This window comes from Rhinoderma darwinii, chromosome 1, assembly GCF_050947455.1.
Source record: "Rhinoderma darwinii isolate aRhiDar2 chromosome 1, aRhiDar2.hap1, whole genome shotgun sequence".
NCBI classification, from domain to species: domain Eukaryota; kingdom Metazoa; phylum Chordata; class Amphibia; order Anura; family Rhinodermatidae; genus Rhinoderma; species Rhinoderma darwinii.
The window spans coordinates 269,971,285-269,991,721 of NC_134687.1; positions in this window are offsets into that span (position 1 = coordinate 269,971,285).

A 20,437-nucleotide genomic window follows, 5' to 3' on the forward strand; every position below is an offset into this window, starting at 1 on the left:
AGGGCTTGTATCATCTCCCTCAGTAACTGCAAGTCAGCATGTAAGCCGGATGGCCCAGCCTGTACTTAAGGGGCACGTGTGTGTAGTAAAATGGCGGGCGATTCCCTCAATGGAGACATGTTGAGGGGAAATATAGAGCTTACTGCATCCTGGGCGCTTGTGCCGACCTCAGTAGAGGAGTAGGAGGAAGGGAAGCCGACATTTCTGTGGACGGGCATGGTGGCAGTGCGTCCGCCATTGCTGCGAGCGGGTCCACGGCCGCTTGTGAGGAGGAGAGGAAGCGGTTCATGCTTTTACAGCGGCCGGAGGAACGAGGTAAGGACCGGGAGGTTCCAGGAGGTTCCAGGGCAAGTTCCCCTACGTTTTCCTGGCATCGCCTGCCGGGTTTACCCGGGATAAATCGCTGCTATTCGGTTGCTGGTCCGGAGCTCCCCCAGAACGCGTGCTCACGGCTCCATAGCTAAGCCACGCCCCCTTCCCTTCATTTCTTATCCGCTCACACTCTGAATCGCCGACATACTTGTAGCAGCAGTTCAAAGTATTACAGTATTAGTCGCTTCAATGACCTTCAAAACTAATCGGCAAGTGTGCCAGGAGTCGGACTCCAAACAATCAGATATTGATGGCTTTTCCTGAGGATAGGTCATCAATTTTTTGGGACTGGACAGAGAGATATAGGGGAGTGCATTGTAAACCTAATAATGTTTAATTGCCCGGTGCCATGATTGCAAGTGCCACTAAAGTGATGTGCACGCTGCCAGCCCCGTCCCTCTGCTCTGAGTGATGACTCTAGAGGTCTCCTGATTGGTTGCTAAAACCGTCACCGCCGTGCCGGATATATCAAACGTCATTTTTCGGTCATGCAACTTGCAAGACAAAAGGTATGTTTACAATGCCTCCCCTATATGGCTTTGTCAGCAGTTTTGAGGCCTCAAAACTGCTGACATAAACCCTTTAATTTGGCTTTTCCATTCAAACTTGTAAAATTCGATCCAGGGTTTCCTTAGTGATATGCCATTACTACATTACTATCACAACTACCACAGTTTTTCCCACATTCATGACTGGTACGTCTACCTCATTATGCCAGGAGTGGAGATCATACACTTATTGTAGAACAATGGCAGAACTCCATGGTCAAAGTTAAATGATGAAACTTAGGGCCTGTTCACATCAGCGTCGGGCTTCCATTCATCGTTCCATTGCAGTTGGTTTACGTTTGTTTCCATTCTGTAACGTTTCCATTTGTTTCCGGGAAACAACAGCATAGTCGAAACTTTACGAAATGGAGACAAAGGGAAACAACCTTTCCGTTCATCAGTTCCTTCGATGGATTGGTCAAACGGAACCGATGAATGGAAGCCGACGCTTATGTGAACACACCCTTACACATGTTGTTAAAAGCTCCCTTTAGTATTGCTCGCTATATATAGAAATTATAATTCACAGCCAATACAAGCATGCAACATTTCACCCTTCTACAAAGCAATGAGTACATGAAAACGCCTTTGCATTATTTACTAAACAAGACAGATTTTCTTTTTCATTCTACAAATGACATGATAAAACGTCTCCACAATGATTCTGGACGTTGGGATATTGTGCTTCAGATGCACATCTGTTTTCTTTTTACTATATAATATATTACTTTCAACATTGGTAACTGTTTCAGGATAGTCCACTAAAGATAGCATGGTACAGCAATAGTGATAGGTCAGTCCTGCTGTGAGAGAGGATAATATAAGGTGGGAGAGTTGTTTAAATGCTGCACATAGATGCAGGGTATGTAATCTGCCCCTAAAAAAGTACAAACAACATTTTTAAGGTCACAACTACCAGGGCCGGCGTCAGCAGCCGGCAAACCCGTGCAAGTGCCCACTTCCCTTGGGGGGGCCGGGTGCTGTTGCTGCCATCGTCACAACATCACTGTCCATATATGGACAGTGATATCAGGAGGAGGGAAGGAGTCCCAGGCAGAGCGCTAGTGGCTCTGCTCCGGGACTCCGTCTCTGGGTAATCCCCTGACATCACTGTCCATATATGGACAGTGTTGTCAGGAGCAGAGCAGTGTCCCGGCAGAGTGCTAGTAGCGCCCTGCCCGGGACTTTGGCTCTGGGGTTGCCCCTGACATCACTATCCGTATATGGACAGTGATGTCAGGGGCTTCCCCAGAGCTGGAGTGCCGGAGTAGAGCCTTTTATAGCGCTCTGCCCGGGACTTCAGCTCTGCTCCGGACATCACTATCCATATATGGACAGTGGTGGCAGGAGCAGAGCAGGAGTCCCAGGCAGAGTGCTAATAGTGCTCTGCCCGGGACTATGGCTCTGGGGTTGCCCCTGACAACACTGTTCATATATGGACAGTGACGTCAGGGGTTTCTTCTGAAGCAGAATCCCCAGCCAGAGCATCAGCAATGCTCTGGCTGGGGATTCCACTCCTAAAGGGAACCCCAAAGGTGCTACCTACAGGGATGGTGTCTGTGTGGCACTACCAGGGTGGGGGGCTGTGTGTCACTACCAGGGAGGAGGGGGCTGTGTGGCACTACCTGGGCGGAGGGGTCTGTGTGGCACTACCTGGGAGGAGGGGGCTGTGTGGCACTAACTGGGTGGGCTGTGAGGCACTACCAGGGAGGAGGGGGCTGTGTGGCACTACCAGGGAGGAGGGGGCTGTGTGGCACTACCATGGAGGGGGGCTGTGTGTCACTACCAGGGAGGAGGGGGCTGTGTGGCACTACCTGGGAGGAGGGGGCTGTGTGGCACTACCTGGGAGGTGGGGGCTGTGTGGCACTACCTTGGAGGGGGATATATATATATTTGTTTTACATATATATTGGAGATAGCATATCTATAAGACTAAGGCTTCTGGATATAATTGGATGCATTGTCTCAGCAGACAGTATCATACATGATAGGCTCAGATACATGGCCCCAGCAGACAGTATCACACATGATAGACTTAGATACAGGGCCCTGGCAGTATGTATCCTTGTACTAACCCTCAGGGGCAAATTTGGCATTTCTGAGGCCCCAATCAAAGTTATGTCTCGGGGCTCTAATCAAAGATTCGCAGCGATTCCGGCGCAAAAAAACGCAACTCTGAAAAAATAAAACAACTATACTTACCTGAGGGTATGTTCACACGGCAGCGTCCAATACGCCTGAAATTACGGAGCTGTTTTCAGGCGAAAACAGCTCCTGAATTTCAGACGTATTTGCTCGTACTCGCATTTTTCGCGGCGTCAATTACGGAAGTAAATGGAGCTGTTTTTCAATGTAGTCAATGAAAAACGGCTCCAATTACGTCTCAAGAAGTGACATGCACTTCTTTGACGCGGGCGTATTTTTACATGCCGTCTTTTGACATCGGCACGTAAAAAAAAAGCCTGTGTGCACAGAACAGCATAACCCCATTGATTTCAATGGGCAGATGTTTGCCGGCGGTTTGGAGCCGTATTTTCAAACGTAATTCGAGGCGTAAAACGCCCGAATTACGTCCATAAATAGGCCATGTGAACATACCCTAAGAGTCTGTTTCTTCCTCCAGGCTCAGCAGACAGTATCATACAGATAGGTTTAGGTATAGGGCCCAGCTCGCTGACATTGCGACTCCAGCGCTGGACCTAGGAAAGGTAAGATAATAATTGCTTTGCTTTTTTAGGTGTTACTAATTTTTTCTGTGTGTTTTTTTACAGGTTCGGTCATTGGACTATTCGGATTTGGGCATTACTTAGATGACGGCATTTTTATTCTCAATAAAATGGTTAATGAGGGTTGTGTGTTTTTTTTTATTTCAATAAAATATTTTTTCTATGTCCTTGTATTTTTTTTTAAAACATTAAAACATTAAAACATTACGTGTGAAAAGACAGACTGTTAACAGCTGCCTCGTTTCACACGTAAAAGCTCCTCCTCGTAATTTACGAGGCATCTGAGACGCTCGTAAACCTTGAGCCGTGCTTCATTGATTTCAATGAAGAACGGCTCAAATTACGTGGCAAAGAAGTGCCCTGCACTTCTTTGCCGAGGCAGTAAATTTACGGGTCGTCGTTTGACAGCTGTCAAACGACGACTCGTAAATAACAGGTCGTCTGCACAGTACGTCGGCAAACCCATTCAAATGAATGGGCAGATGTTTGCCGACGTATTGCAGCCCTATTTTCAGACGTAAAACGAGGCATTATACGCCTCGTATACGTCTGAAATTTGGCCGTGTGAACATACCCTAAGGGTATGTTCACACGGCCTATTTACGGACGTAAATCGGGCGTTTTTGCCCCGAATTACGCCCGAAAATAGCGCCTCAATAGCGCTGACAAACATCTGCCCATTGAAAGCAATGGGCAGACGTTTGTCTGTTCACACGAGGCGTATATTTACGCGCCGCTGTCAAATGACGGCGCGTAAATAGACGCCCGCGTAGAAGAAGTGACCTGTCACTTCTTTGGCCGTAATTGGAGCCGCTATTCATTGACTCCAATGAATAGCAGCGCTAATTACGGCCGTAATTGACTCGGCGTTCAAGCGCCTGCACATGCCAGTACGGCTGAAATTACGGGGATGTTTTCAGGCTGAAACATCCCCGTAATTTCAGCCGTTACGGACCCCCGCCGTGTGAACATACCCTAAGAATGACATTTGGAGCTTCTTTTGAGGCTTCTTTTCAGACGTTTTTTGAGGCGTGTTTTGACGCGTTTTTCATAGTGTTCAATGGAAAATCAGCTCCAAAAAACGCCTCAAGAAGTGACATGCTACTTCTTTTTACGGAGCGTCTTTTTACACTCCGTTTTTTGACAGCAAAGCGTAAAATAAAGGCTCGTGGGAACAGAACATTGTAATTCCCATTGAAAGCAATGGGCAGATGTTTGCAGGCGTATTAGGGGCGTTTTTTCAGGCGTAATTCGAGGCGTAAAACGCCTCCATTACGTCTGAAAAGAGGTTGTGTGCACATACCCTAAGGGTATGTTCACACGGCAGCATCCGTAACGGCTGAAATTACGGGGATGTTTTCAGGAGAAAACATCCCCGTAATTTCAGCCATTACGACATGTGCAGGCGCTTGAACGCCGCATCTATTACGGACGTAATTGGCGCTGCTTTTCATTGGAGTCAATGAATAACGGCTCCAATTACGCCCCAAGAAGTGACAGGTCACTTCTTTGACGCGGGCGTCTGTTTACGCGCCGTCTTTTGACAGCGGCGCGTAAATATACGCCTCATGTGAACAGACAAACGTCAGCCCATTGCTTTCAATGGGCAGATGTTTGTCAACGCTATCGAGGCGCATTTTCGGACGTAATTCAGGGGTTAATACGCCCGAATTACGTCCGTAAATAGGCCGTGTGAACATACCCCAACACTAACCTCCATTATTACCCCGTCACCCACCGCCAACAGGGGTGCCGTGTACAAGCCAGTATCTGACCATCTGTAGTGTTGGATGGTACTGGGGCGGCCGCAGGCTGGTAACATTAGTCTGGGAAAACCAGCCTGGTAATGCTAGTCTGCCGTTTCTATGTTGTATCTGGCTGGTTATGAAAAATGGGCGGGGGGGGGGGGGGGACGGACACCACGTTGTGTTTTCCAATTATTTATTTAAAAAAAACAAAAGATGATGTGGTGTCCCCCCCATTTTTCATATCCAGCCAGATACAACATAGCAGCAGGCTAGCATTACCAGGGTGGGAAGGCCCACTGTCAGCCAGCACTATTACTAAGGCGGTGGTAAAAAAAAGAAATAATAAGACAATTAGAAAAATATTTTTGGGAAATACAAACCCCCACACAATCCTCTTTAACCATTTTATTGAAAATAAAAAAAGCCGTCATCGAAATAGTCCTCGAATCCGACGAAGTCCAACATCCGAACCTGAGAAAAAACACAAACACACAAAAAAAAAAGAAGTAACCCATGTGGTAGACTTAGATACAGGGCCCATGTGTGATACTGTCTGTTAAACCATGTATCCAGCAGACATTAGTCTTATACTGGATAAGATTACTGTCTACAGGGCCCATCAGACAGGATCACACATGGGCCATGTATTTAAGCCTGCTATGTGGTAGGCTTAGATACAGGGTGCATGTGCAATACTGTCTGTTGGATCCTGTATCTAAGCCTGCCACAAGGTAGGCTTAGATACAGGACCCCAGCAGACTGTAATGTTACACATACCCTCCTCTTCGGCTCCGGGTGCAGCGGATGTCCTAACACCATCGCGCGTCGTGACATCATGCGGGGCGCAAGGCGTCGGGATGTAATGACGCGAGAAGACGTCAGGACTTCCGCTGCACTTGGGAAGGTAAGTAGTGTCATTACTATAGTAACGGGCTCGTTTATTTTAGTACTTCGACCCCAGTTACTATAGTAACTTTTTATAGATGCAGTACGGGGGCCATGGCCCCCCTTGGCTTCGGGGGTCGATCGCTGTGACCCCTATAGCTGCACCACTGAATGTGCAGTCGTCCGGGGATCCGGGACTTGGGCCCCGAAGGCCCCGAAGGCCCGATGCAAGCGATGCCCCTGTTCGAAATACTAAATGGATCTTACATTGTGTTTCCTTATTGTCCCCACCCCTTCCCAAAAGTTCAGATCTCTGGGATTTCGAGACCATTAATTGGAAGTTTGAAGGGAATGTCATTAGAAAATGACCTATTTAAATTCAAGTTTTTATGTTATACATAATTTTTAAGAATTTTTGGTGATTTTTTTAATGTCATTATTAAAAATAATCCTAATATCTTGCAGTTATTACTCTGAGCCTCACAATAGACTGACACTTCCTGTTCTGTAGAGATCACTTCTCAGCAGTCATCTCATTATCATTACAGGCAGGATTACAATGACAGGTAACACCTATATATAGATAACACAATAGGATGGACACAGCCCCCCTATTCCTTTCTGCACAGGTCACAGATCATGCTTAGAAAACTTCTCCCATAGAAGTCAATAGGTCCCCTCCCGATCACAGTTCGTATGGTCCACACGGCTGCTGTAAAGCATATCACTAAATGCTCAGGCAAGATGGCTGCCCCCATAATCATGTACAGAAAATACAATACAAAATCTACAATTTAAAAATAAAAATAGACTAGAAAAAATTCATATGTATCATTTCTTGGTTTTAATTAGAAAATAAAAATAATTATATATATATATATATATATATATATATATATATATATATATATATATATATATATATATATATATACACACACACACGTGATACATTTTACTCTACTATTTAGCATCCAGCTGTAACATTACACACTCTCTGAAGAGAACAAACACATAGGTGTTTGTTTGTAAGAGCAGTCTATTAAAGAAGCAAATATTACATATAAATGAATATTTCCTAGATACTTAAAATAATACAATGGTATATGATGTGTTTAATGACTCTACCTTGCTTGTTTTTCTGGGTGAAAGATCTTTACAGTGCAACCAATAATACCCTACAGGAAATTAGCAAGACCAAACTATTATCCTGGCATCTGCCAAGTTTCAGTCACAAATAAATTTCCTGATTAAATCACAGGCAGCAAACTAAAAGCAGGTAATATGAAACCGCAGCCAAGTTACAAAGTGTACATTTATGAGGAAGGGTGTGGATGGGAACAAGGAGATAAGTGCAAGCTTCCTGAAACAAGTCTCTCCCTCAGCTAGTGACTACCAGTTAACTTCTCGGCTGAGTTCACACGGGGCGGATACACTGTGTAAAAGCACGCAGCATATCCGCCCTGTGCGCCGCATTGAATTCCGGGTGAAAAACAACGGCAAACTGAGGTGCAGTTTTTCGCTCGGAATGTCCGCTGCGGAAAACTGCACCACTTAGCCATTGATTGACCTGTGATTGACTGCAGCGGTCACATGGGATGAAACGTCATCCCAGGAGGCCCGCCTGGAGGAAGAAACACAGACTCCTGGGTAAGTATAAGATTTTATTTCTGAGTAGCGTTTTTTTGGCAGAATCGCTGCAAACCAGCTGCAAAAAAAAATGCAACAACTGCTTTTTGTTTGCAGGTTTCACCTCCCCATTGAATTCAATTGGGAAAACCTGCAACAAATAAGCAGTGCTTACGCAAATACAATTGACGTGCTGCAGAATAAAATGCTGCACCGCAAGTCAATTTCTGAGTGTTTTTTTCAGCTCAGTATTTACGCAGCGCGTGGATGAGATTTGTTTTATCCACTTTGCTGCTACTGTGTTTGCTGCGGATTTTCCGCAACAAATTCAGTTGCAGAAATTCCACAGTTTTTATGCAATGTGTGAGCTGAACCTTCGGCATAGGCTTTATTCAGACTAACGGGAATTACGTCCGTGCAACACGCGTGATTTTCACGCACGTCGCATGGACCTATATTAGTCTATGGGGCCGTGCGGACATGTGCGTGATTTTTACTCAGCGTGAGTCCGCTGAAAAAAAGTCACGACATGTCCGTTCTTTGGGCGTTTTGCGCGCATCACGCACCCATTGAAGTCAATGGGTGCGTGAAAACCACGCATGTCACACGGAAGCACTTCCGTGCGAACTGCGTGATTCGCGCAACAGCAGTGAAAAGGATGAATGAAAACAGAAAAGCACCAAATGGAGTGTCATAATGATGGCGTCTGCGTGAAAAGCACGCAGCCGCGCATCATATGCTGCTGCCACACGGAGCTGTTAAGTGGCTTTTGCGCAAGCAAAACGCCGCGTTTTTGCGTGCGCAAAAACGCCACGCTCGTGTGAATCCGCCTCAAAGTGTGAACTCTGAGAGCTTCATAATGAAATGCTTGAATTAGTCCAACTTCTCAAAGTAAACCTTATTTAGGCTAAATACACATGATGTGAAATATGTGCCGCGCATATTCTCTACGGCAAATCTGCAGCGTAATACAGTACCAGCAAAGTAAATGAGACCACAATTAATCTCATGTACACGTTGCAGAATTTTTCCGCCAGTAAATTGACCTGCGGTGCATATTTTTAAATCCAAAGCATGTTAATTTATCTTGCGTTTCCGTCTCAGAATTGTAACTGCCAAGTTTATTAAAAATAACACACCAAAATCTGCAGAAAAAAATCAACACTTCTTTCCGTATCAAAATGTAAAATCTGCTTGTAAAAGCGCAGCAAAAGTGCAGCAAAAAACGCAATATTAACCCCTTCCCGACATGCGCCGTACATGTACGGCGCTGTCGGGAGGTGCTTCCCGCAAAGCGCCGTACATGTACGGCGCAGTGATGGTGCGGGCTCAGAAGCAGAGCCGGCACCATCACCGCGGGGTGACAGCTGTATTATACAGCTGGCACCCTCCTGTAACTGCCAGGACCGGAGCTACTCTCCGATCCGGCAGATTAACCCCTCAGATGCTGCGCTCAATAGAAAATGGCGTCCGAGTCTGCCTTGTACGGGAGCCGATGAGGACCCGCCTGCGGCGTGTCCTCATAGGCTTGCTGTCAGTGAATAACTGACAGCGCTAATACACTGCACTACGTATGTAGTGCAGTGTATTAGAGTAGCGATCGGGGCATCAGGCCCTCATGTCCCCTAGTGGGACAAGTCAGAAAAGTTAAAAAAAGATAATAAAAATGTGGTAAAACAATAAAAACACACACGTTTCAAATAAAAATAAAGCTAAACTGACTTTTTTCCCATAGTAAGTCTTTTATTATGGGAAAGCCCGTAAAAATTAAAAAAAACTATACATAATTGGTATTGCCGCGTCCGTAACGACCCAAACTACAAAACTATTATGTAATTTATCCCGCACGGTGAACACCGTAAAAAAAAACCATGAAAAACGACGCCAGAATATTTGTTTTTAGGTCACATCTCCTTCCAAAAAATGCTATAAAAAGTGATCAAAATGTCACATTTACTCCAAAATAGTACTAATAAGAAACGACAATCCGTTCCGCCAAAAATAATCCCTGACACCGCTTTGTGCACGCAAAAATAATAAAGTTATGGGTCTTAGAATATGTCGACACAGAAAACAAATCATTATATAAAAAAAGTGATTTTATTGTGCAAAAGCTGCAATACATAAAAAAACTATATAAATTTGGTATCGCCGTAATCGTATCGACCCGCAGAATAAAGCTAACATGTAATTTAGGGCGCACTGTGGATGCCGATAAAAAAAACAATAAAAAACGATTCCAGAATTGCTTGTTTTTGGTAATTTCCTTTACCAAAAAATGAAATAAAAAGTGATCAAAAAGTCGTATGTGTTCTAAAATGGTACCAATAAAATCTACAGCCCGTCTCGCAAAAAACAAGCCCGCACACCACTCAATCAACTGAAAAACAAAAAAGTTACGGCACTAGTAATGCGGTGATGAAAAAACATCTCAATGCGCAGGCCGGATGGGAACATTCCTTCAGTTTCAGGGCCCTAGTATTTAGGAACTAGGAAAGGGAAGGGACATAGCACATCCGCTGGAAGCAAGGGCACCCGTATTATACCAGCGCAAAACTTTCCCAGTAATATTTCCCAAACTACGAAGGAGAAAAAGTCCCCAAAATGTGCAGAGCGTTACAGAAGGGGGATAAGAAAGAAAACCGTTGATCAGTGTAACACCGGCCTGCGCATAACGGATCGCTTCACATCGTAACACACATCTATGGAGAATTGTATTATTTACCCCATTAGTATACCCTCTTATTATGCCCTGATGTTCTCCGCACAGATTACATATATCCTGATGTACCCCGCACAGATTACATATGCCACCACATTATAAACGGAAATACCAGCAAAACTCAAACAAAACTACCAAGCAAAATCCATGCTCAAAATGGCGGTCTATTCCTTCTTAGCCCTACAGCGTGCCCAAACAGCAATTTATGGCCACAAGTAAGGCATTACCGTACTCGGGAGAACCCGCTTAACAATTTATGGGGTAAGATTCTCTAGGGGCACAACATATTGTGCGATGAATAGGCAGATCAGTGGAAAAATTGCAATTTTCACTTTGCACAATCCACTGCGTATTAATTTCTGAAAAACACCTGTGGAGTCTAAATTCTCTATACACCCCTTGATAAATGCCTTTAGGGGTGTAGTTTCTAAAACGGGGTCACTTTTGTTTGGTACATCAGGGGTTTTGCAAATGCAACATGGCGTCCGCAAACCATTCCAGAAAAATCTACGCTCCAAAAGGTAAATACCGCTCCTTTTCTTCTGAATGCTCCCATATACGTAAACAGCTGATTATAACCACATATGGGGTGTTACCGTACTGGGGAGAAATTACTTTACAAATGTTGAGGTGCTTTTTCATCTTTATTCCTTGTAAAAATGAAAAATGTTGATCTAAAACTACATCTTGTTGGGAAAAAAAATTATTTTTCATTTTCATAGCTTAATTCTAATTAATTCAGCAAAAAACCTTTGGGATCAAAATTTTCACTATACCCCTAGATGATTCCTCAGGGGGTGCAGTTTCCCAAATGGAGTCAATTTTGGGGTGTTTCCACTGTACTAGTACTACAGGGGCTCAGCAAATGTGACATGGCGCCCAGACACTATCCAAAATCCAAATGGTGCTAGTTCCATTCTGAGCCCTACCGTGTGTCCAAACATATGTTTGTGACCACATATGGGGTATTGTTTTACTCAGGAGAAGTTGCTTTACTAATTTTATGGTGCTTTTTCTCCTTCAGTCCTTGTGGAAATGAAAAAAAAATACCTAAACCTACATTTTATTTGAAAAAATGTAGATTTTCATTTTTACGGCCTACTTCCAATAAGTTCTGTAAAACACCTGTGGGGTCAAACTGCTCACTGTACTCCTAGATAATTTCCTCATGGGGTGTAGATTCCAAAATGGGGTCACTTGTTGGGGGTTTCCACTGTTTTGTCCCCTCAGGAGCTTTGCAAATGCGACATGGCCTCCGCAAACCATTCCTGCTAAATTTGAGTTCCAAAAGCCAAATGGCGCTCTTTCCCTTCTCAGCCTCGCCGTGTCTCCAAACAGCCGTTTATTACTACATGTGGGGTATTGTTTTACTCGGGAGAAATTTCTTTACAAATTTTATGGTGCTTTTTCTCCTTTAGTCCTTGTGGAAATGAAAAAAAATTAGCTAAAGCTACATGTAATTTGAAAAAATGTAGATTTTCATTTTCATGGCCTAGTTCCAAAACTTTTGCAAAAAAACTGGCCGGTCAAAATGCTTGCTACACCCCTAGATAAATTCCTCGAGGGGTGTAGTTTCCCAAATGGGGTCACTTTTGGGGGGTTTCCACTGTTTTAGTTCCACAAGACCTGTTCAAAGCTGACATGGTGCCTAAAATATATTCTAATAAAAAGGAGACCCAAAATCCACCAGGTGCTCCTTTGATTCTGAGGCCGGTGCTTCAATCCAGTAGCACACTAGAGCCACATGTGGGATATTTCCTAAAACTGCAGAACCTGGGCAATAAATATTGAGTTGCATTTCTTGGGTAAAACATTCTGTGGTACAAAAAAAAATGGATTCAAAATGAATTTCTGGAAAAAAATAATGAACTTTGTAAATTTCACCTCTACTTTGCCTTAATTCCTGCACAATGTCTAAAGGGTTAAGAAACTTTCTAAATGCTGTTTTGAATACTTTGAGGGGTGCAGTTTTTAAAATGGGGTGACTTTTTGGGGGTTTCTAATATCTAAGGACCTCAAAGCCACTTCACAACTGAACTGGCACCTGTAAAAATAGCATTTTGAAATTTTCTTGAAAATGTGAGAAATTGCTGCTAAAGTTCTAAGCCTTGTAATGTCCTAGAAAAATAAAATGATGTTCAAAAAACGATGCCAATCTAAAGTAGACATATGGGGGATGTTAGTTAGCAACATTTTTGTGTGGTATAACTGCCTGTCTTACAAGCAGATACATTTAAATTGAGAAAAATGCACATTTTTGCAATTTTTCACTAAATTTTGGTGTTTTTCACAATTAAATACTGAATGTATCGGGCAAATTTTGCCAGTAACATAAAGTCCAATGTGTCACGAGAAAACAATCTCAGAATCACTTGGATAGGTAAAAGCATTCCGGAGTTATTACCACATAAAGTGAAACATGTCAGATTTGAAAAATGAGGCTCTGTCAGGAAGGTCAAAAGCAGCCAAAGAGGGAAGGGGTTAAGGTCGGATTCCCATGGGTCGGGTTCCCAATGGGTCTTACGATGTTCTGTGCAGATGAGCTGTCATTTTACGCGTCGCTGTCAAAAGACGGCGCGTAAAATGACGGCTCGTCAAAAGAAGTGCAAGACACTTCTTGGGACGTTTTTGGAGCCGTTTTTTCAGACTCTATTGAAAACAGCTCCAAAAACGGCGGTAAAAACGCTGCGAAAAGCGCGAGTTGCTCAAAAAAGTCTGAAAATCAGGAGCTGTTTTCCCTTGAAAACAGCTCCATATTTTCAGACGTATTTTGTTAATCGTGTGAACATACCCTTAAAGGGTTATTCCTACCTGAGACATTTATGGCATATCCACAGGATGTGGCTGTTTCCGTAACTCCCATAGGAATCATCGAAGAGAGCCACACAGCCACGTACGCGGCCACCTCTCTATTCATCTTCTGCCTCAATGCGGCAGCCAGCGGATGGTAATACTGCTTTAAAATAAAATTAAAATTATTTATAGTTAAAAACCCAGATTTGACTGAGAAAGTTGGTTAGGAATGTAGTAGGAGACCCTGTCAAGTTCCAATGAGTCTAAATCTTAAAGGGAATGTCTGATTTAGAAAACATTAGGGCATTCTGAGCCAGTAGAGGGAGGAGTTCCAAATTCAAAAACTCTACCAATTAACCAGAGCAGCGAGTGATTACAGCGATTGTCTCTCTCTGGCACATCTGTGCATTTAATCGACAGCCCATTGATTTCAATGTAATGCTTAAATGTAGGGAGAATTAAATTGGGGAATTGAACGCTTCTAGCTGCGTGATCCAGCGGACTACAGTTGATAAATGTGTTGTAAATAACTGAAAAACCTGTGATCAGCTTATTTTTGGAAGACCTTTCCATGCCTCACAACCATCCCGGATCCAGTGGGACAGTACCGGATTTCAGGCGATGTCCTGGGATGCCGTGGGCTTGACCAAGTCTCAAGTATATCTGTATCCACAGCTCCCTGCTCCACATTCACTGTGATGCCTGCTGTGAGCGGCTTAGCACAGACGGGCGCGATTCAGTGATGTCATCGCACCTCTCTTTACGCTTAGTCACACACAGAGCACAGACCGGAGGACACCTGAAAAAACCTCTCCTCCATTCATCGTGATAACGGGGCTAGGTCAGTATTTATTTTATTATTTTGAAGAGGCACTATTATACTGTGTGTTGGGGCACTATGTGGGCATTATACTGTGTATGGGGCACTCTGGGAGGATTATACTGTGTGGGGTACACTATGGAAGTTTATATTGTGTGGATAGGCACAATGGGGCCATTATACTGTGTGTGGGGCACTACGCAGGCATTTTACTGTAGGGTGGCACTATGGGGGCATTATATTGTGTGTATGGGGCACTATGTGGACATTAAACTGTGTGGGGAGACACTATGGGGCATTTTACTGTGTGTAGAGCACTATACTTGTGTGGTGGCACAATTGGGGGCATTATACTGAGTGTGTGGGGCGTTATACTGTGGGGAGGCACTATAGGGGCATTAAAATCTGTGTGGGGGCACTATGGGGGCATAATACTGTGTGGGAAGTAACTATGGGGGCATGAAACTGTGGGATGACACTATGGGGCATTATAATCTGTGGGGGCACTATGTGGTCATTATACTGTGTGTGGGGGCACTATACTGTGTGTGGGGAGGCACTATGGGGGCATTATACTGTAAGGAAGCCCTATGGGGGGCATTATACTGTGTGGGGAGGTACTATGGGGCATTATACTGCATGTGTGGCACTATGGGGGCATTATACGGTGTGGGAGGCACTTTTGGGACATTATACTGTGGGTGGGCACTATGGGGGTATTATACTGTGGGAAGGCACTGGTATTATATTGTGTGGAGGCAGGTTATTGTATGGGGGCACTCTGGGGGCATGATAGTTTTTGGTGACACAAAGAGAACTAGGTTAATATAGATTGGGTAGGGTTAGAGCCGTGGCTTAAAGTTAAAAAATATTTGAGGCAATGCTCCACATAAGTTGTCAGTCTTTACCATCTTTGAAAGTTGGGACTTGGGAGGCATGCTCTTAATAAGAAAAGACATTGTAAAAAGCAGACAACTCTTAACGCAACTCTTATCACTGAACTACATTGACTATCAAGCCTAGCAGCCAGGTAGTTCCCTAGGGACCTGTCAATACAGGTGTATATATTATTCAATGAGTGCCTTCTATGCTCACTTGAATGATTTATGTACCTTCTATATACAGTATTTAACAGTTGGATCTGCAACCAGTGGATCTGCAGCTATAAGCACACACTTAGGACTTGTTAACAACATTGAAAAACATGTAAATGTCGAATATCTTACCTATATGATAATTAGACATCAAGTAACTCTGCAACTACAGGAATAAATTGAATCACGCATAGTAGAAAGGTTGTCTTAGTGATTGGTTGTCATGGATAGCAAAGAGAGAAAGGAAAAGAGAAACCTTATATACAGGCACAGAATTAAAGGCTCTGTTTAGCTGGCTGCCAGAGCTATTAACTCCATGTGAGCTATTATGACTTACTGGAAAATTTATTCATGTGTCATAGATTGAAAGCAACTCAGTCAGGTCATCTATGCTGAACTGATACTTACCTCCCAAGTCTGAGGGATGAAAGAGGGACACAAATATTTCAGTGGATAAATAGGGTTGTACAGCTCTCAGCTAAATTGGCGGATTGACCATGTACCTTGCCGGGAAGTTTCCCAGCCGCTCCACTGCTCAGGAGCCACTCTCCTGTACAGTCCTGTATACATCTGTGTATGTGTGTGTGTGTATATATATATATATATATATATATATAAAACGCACGCATATATATGTATATATATAATATATTTAACACACACGTGTGTGTGTGTGTGTGTGTGTGTGTGTGTGTGTGTGTGTGTGTGTGTGTAGGAGCTTCTAGAGACTAGGCTGTCTGCAAACGGTGGGCCCAAGCAGTTAATCTGAAACAGTTGGGGACAGGCAGTTAATCCGCTTATGTTTCAGTGCACCCTTAAGGCCCTTACAACAGTTTTTAACGGCCGTGTGACTGTCGTGTTTTTAACGCCCGTCACATGACTGCATTAAAATCTGGGAACTCCAATGGGGCTATTCACACGTCCGATTTTTTGATGGCCCTTTTTACCGGGCCGTCAAAAAAATAGAACATGCACTATTTTGGGCCCTTTTCACAGCCACACGGTTCCCATACAATTCAATGGGGCCGTCACTTGGATGCCATCCGAGTGACGGCCGTTAAAGAGGGTTCCTGCCCTGAAGTCCCCGAGCAGAGCATCAGCTAGCGCTCTGCCCGGGGACTCCAGCACTGTTCTTGATGTCACTGTCCATATATGAACAGTGACGTCAGAAGCTTTCCTTGGACCGTAGTCCCGGAGCACAGCCTCTAATAGAGCTCTGCTCGAGGACTCCAGCAGTGCTCCTGACATCACTATCCATATATGGGCAACGACGTCAGGAGTTTCCCATCGCTCCAGCGCTGGACCCAGGAAAGGGAAGTATAATAATTATTTTGTTTTTATATGTGTAAGGGTGGATTCACACGAACGTGTATTGGGTCCGTGCGGGCAACGTGGTTTTCACGCGCCACGCACAGACCAATACAAGTCTATGGGGCAGTACAGACAGTCCGTGCTTTTTGCGCAGTGTTTGGCCGCTGCGCAAAAAGCGCGACATGGTCAATATCTCCGCGTATTTCGCGCATCACACACCCATTGAAGTCAATGGGTGCGTGAAAACCACGCAGGTCGCACGGAAGCACTTCCGTGCGAACTGCCTGTATCGCGCACCAGCTGTCAAAAGGATGAATGTAAACAGAAAAGCACCACGTGCTTTTCTGTTTACAAACATCCAAACGGAGTGTCTTTGAGATGAGCGAACCCGGACAACCGAACCGAACTTCACCGGGTTCGGCCGAACTCGTTTTGGCCGAACCCGACAAAAAAATTTCCGGTACGCGACGTCAGGAGATAGTCACTGTCCAGGGTGCTGAAAGAGTTAAACTGTTTCAGCACCCTGGACAGTGACTTCCGATCCCAATATACATGAACGTGTAAAAAAGAAAAGAAGTTCTGACTTACCGATAACTCCCGGCTTCTTCCTCCAGTCTGACCTCCCGGGATGACAATTCAGTCCAAGTGACAGCTCCAGCCAATCACAGGCCAAGCACAGGCTGCAGCGGTCACATGGACTGCGGCGTCATCCAGGGAGGTGGGGCCCGATGTCAAGAGAGGCGCGTCACCAAGGACGCGTCACGAAGGCAACGGCCGGGAGGGAAGTTCTTGGTAAGTACGATCGGCATTCACTGTCGAGGGTGCTGAAAAAGTTAACTGCCGATCAGTTAACTCTTTCAGCAGCCTGGACAGTGACTGACGTCGACTAGACTCATCTCTATGATGGCGGCTGCACGAAAATCACGCAGCCGCGCATCATAACGGATGACACACGGAGCTGTCAAGTGGTTTTTGCGCGCGCAAAATGCCGCGTTTTTTGCGCGCGCAAAAACGCAACGTTCGCCTGAATAAGCCCTTACTGATTATTTACTTTTTTGTTCACTTTACAGGTTCGGTTGTTGGACTACTTCGGATTCGAGGCCTACTTCGATGAATGCATTTTTTTTATTCTGAACAAGATGGTTAACGATGATTGTGTGGGTGTTTTTTATTTCAATAAAATATTTTTTCATGTCTCTGTGTTTTTTTAACTATATTACTACTGCCTTAGTAATGGTCGTTGTCTGATTGACAGAGTCCATTACTAAGGAGGGGCTTAGTGTTAGCTGATGAAAAGGCTAACACTAACCCCCCCCCCCCCATTATTAACTCTGTAACCACCACCACCAGGGGTATTGGGAAGAGTCGGGTACGATCCAGTATCAGACCATCTGTAGTGACGTTCGTGCACCGGTGCGGCCGCAGACTGGTATGGTTAGGTTAGGAAAGCCCAAAAACCGTGGCCCTTCCCACCCTGGTAATGCTAGCCTGCTGCTATGTTGTATCTGGCTAGTTATGAATTTTTTTTTTTTTTAAATAAATAAATTAATAATTTAAAAAAACCGATGTGGGGTTGCCCCCATTTTTCATGGAAGGATAGCAGAGACATCTGTTTTCTAAACCGTTTAATGCATCTCCTGGGAGCTTTAGCAGCACATACATTAAATTGATAGAAATACTGTGGCATGAAAGCCGCCTAAACACATCCAATGCAGATGTGAACACAGCCTAATGCTGACAATAATAATAAGGCTGCATTATTAGATCTATCACCAATGTGGCAACAGCGAACGGTTGACTGACTCCGCCAACTTGTGCTGGCCCCACCCACAACATGGGGCCACTTTTAGATTTTTTTCCAGGGCCACTTTAAGCTCCCAATCCACCCCCGCAGACAGTACATATAATACCTATTTAGTGCCAAACCATATCCAGATACAAAGTGCATACAATGCCCATAATACCATACTTTGCCCACATATAGCCAAATAGTGTCCACATGGTCCTATTGTGTGCCCATAGAGTGCCAAACTGTGTCGCCATATTCTGAGACCCATAACTTTTTATTTTTCCGGGGCGTGCTGTAGTTTTTATTAGTGCCATTTTTTTGGCACATATGACTTTTTATCACTTTTTATGTAATTTTGTTTTAAAGCTAAGGTGACAGCAATTCTGTCATTTTTATTTTTTTTTACGCTGTTCACGCTGCGGATTAAATAATGTTATATTGTAATTTTGACTTTTACGGACGCGGCAATACCAAATTATATTTTTTTTTTTTGTGGATTTTTTTTACATTACTTTAGGGGAAAAATTAGAAAAGGGGGGTATTTAAACATTTCATATTTTATTATATTTTGTACATTACTAAAAACTTTACTTAAATATTTTTATCATCTTTCTTGTAAAAGTGATAGCTAGATCTTTAGTACAATACACTGCAATACTTATTTATTGCAGTATATTATGATTACTGCATCTAGCAGGGCTTAGGAGGAGCCAGTTCGGGGAGTTTTCCCAGTTTTTAAGGACGGATTGAACAACTAGCATAGCTGACCGCAGTAGAGACACAGACTATGGGACAATCTCCTGGACTTCTTCTATGAGGAATGAGCATAGGCTTATCATGAACAGGTGGCACAGTAGAAGCAAAAGGCATTGGTGACTTATCGAGATCAGGAACCAGACGTGCCCCTTCTCCAGAAGAGGCTGGACGCAGCCTGCAGGGATTAAGGGAAGCCGACATGACCGTCCTAGTAGGGAAAGGGTTAATTAGGTGAGGGAGAGTTGGAGGGAGTTGGAGGGGGGACGGGGAGGAGTTAAGGGGGACGGGGGGCAGTTACTGAGCTTCCCGCTGTTTCTCGGCATTGAGCCGGAAGCAGCGGGAGGAGTAACACAGAAATAGTAAGCTCCCCGTTGCCCGTGCTTCTCAGGATGGCAGAGGCTTTAATGTTAGAGCGGCTGCGGGCCGCAGCTGTGCACCACGGTCCCGGATGGCTAGAGGAGACCGTGGCTGCAATAACTAAGATCCCGGACGCCGTTTCGCCACGTCGGGCCCGGCGTTCGGGGTCTGTTGCACAGGACAGGCTCCCCTCCCCCGGCCCCCTTACAAGCATGGTTATGGCGGCGGGGGGGGAGTCGGCAACAACCGCTCCTGCGCAGAGCAGGCAGAGAGCGTTGCCGGGGGTGACGGCGACGCAGGCCGGGTCGACCCGTCCCTCTCGGCGGTCCCGACCTCCAGAGCGCCTCAGTCCGGAGGCAGTCCCGCGGACACGGCGTCGCAGAGGGAGCCCGATCCCGGACGCTGCAGGCCAGGCATCTGGGAGGACCGCCCCTTCTCAGGCCCTGCGTCCTGGCAGGAATCCCAGGCCGCGACGGGGTCCGGCGGTAAGCAGGGAGTCGCAGGCTGGGCTCCCTGTCACCCCTCCCCCATCAGATGGAAGATTTGGAGGACAAGGTACGGCCGCCCCGCCTGGTGATGTTCCGGCCAGGGGGCAGGCTTCGTCAGGATCGTCTAGACGGACGCCTAGATCTGCAGCGACGTCGAGGCAACAGGTCCGGTCGGAAGTCTGGGTCCCGGCGGTCGGGCGGCAGGTTGCCGGCCCATCGGTCAGCGCGTCCTCATCCCCGTTCCACAGATGTCGTTGGGATGGACAGTCGTCGGCGAGAGAAGAGCTGGAGGAAGGTGAACTGGACGTGTATCGTCGAGGTCAGGATGGTCCGGCTGACGGGAACACAGCGCCTGTGCAGCCCGGTGAGTGTATAACTCCATCTCTGTCTTATCCAGCG